The following is a 1,519-nucleotide window of genomic DNA, read 5'->3' on the forward strand; positions in this document are numbered from 1 at the left end:
GTGGATGGACAATAGCACAAAGGAGACTCTTCGACACGACTACCTGGAGCTGGCACACCTCACACTGCTGTTTCTTGGAGGGACTGTCCCTGATGGTATGAGGACCATCACTATCAAAGCTCCTGGGGCATTCCACCACGCCCGTTGGATGAGCAAGACTTTATACACTATAAAGGTGGCACTCTTCCGTCGGCAGCTGGGAGATATCTACACACCCGAAGAGCTGGAAGACATAACCAGTCTCGCTGCATTCATGTCAGTCTTCTACACTAAAGCGTGGTTGACATGTACCAGTGCTGCAGATGCACCATCTAACGACATGTACCTGATGAAGAACCTCCTCAAGGCTGAGGCCAGTATCGCAAAGAATCCAACAAAGTGGCCTGCCAAATTTCTGTCCTTTGTGACTGTGGCCCGAGAGAAGCTACAAAACCATTTGTGGTACCTCTCAGAGAGATTGGTCTCTTTGGCACTCTTCTCGGACAGAACGTCATCTGACAAGCAGACTATGAGAAGGGCTATGCTCAGGTACCATGGGACTGCACATAACATGATACAGGAGATGCCAACCTCACAGCAATTGGGGAGTAAAGCCCTCAAAGACTTTGTTGGTTACGACTCTTGGAGCATGTTTGAACTCTTGGGTATTGACTCCAGTTTTGTCAAGCTCCCCATTGCACAGTGGCCCACCTCAGACAGCTATCGTCATGGCAAGGAAGTTGTGGCCAAACTCCCAGTTGTCAATGACGCAGCAGAGCGGACACTTGGACTCGCCACAGATTTGAACACTAACAAGGCCCCCAAATCTGAGGCGTAGCTCCAGGCTCTATACAGGGTTGTGAAGGGCGTCAGGGAGAAGCTGCATGGACTGGCAACATCCACTGAGGTTGTGACGAAGAAGTCATTGGACTCCATTGATTACAATTGGGACTAGGTTTTTTATTTTGTTATCAATGTTCAATGTCAGACCTTACATTTGAGACAAAAAAGCTTAATCAATGACAAAAGTTAATTTAAAGTACATTTAATTTGACTATAGCTCTGATTAATGATTATCCTGAAGGAACTGCGCTCCAACGCGAGTCGAAAGAATTGACGCGACCAAAGACGGAATTCGTCCGAGTTGCTTTATTGAAACAAAACAGCTCAGGTATTCTGAAAAGCCCGTTTATCGGGCAGCAATATATATACACATTTATGTCGGGAAGTTTGCCCGGCAAAAGCTATACCGGGCATGCCCGGGTATCAAGGGCGAGCCTTGGAAAGGCGAGTCTGGACCTGCCCAGGCGTGTTTGGCTGCGGCCTGGCAAGTCGAGGCTGGGCGTGCCCGGGCGCTCTGGACGAGCACTGGAAAGGCGATAGCGGGCATGCCCGGACGCTCTGGGCGAGCCCTGGAAAGGCGATAGCGGGCATGCCCGGACACTCTGGGGTGAGCCCTGGAAAGGCGATAGCGGGCATGCCCGGACGCTCTGGGCGAGCGCTGGAAAGGCGATAGCGGGCATGCCCGGACGCTCTGGGC

The sequence above is a fragment of the Myxine glutinosa genome, unplaced genomic scaffold (genome assembly GCF_964187855.1).
Source record: "Myxine glutinosa unplaced genomic scaffold, kmMyxGlut1.1 SCAFFOLD_1685, whole genome shotgun sequence".
Lineage (NCBI taxonomy): Eukaryota > Metazoa > Chordata > Myxini > Myxiniformes > Myxinidae > Myxine > Myxine glutinosa.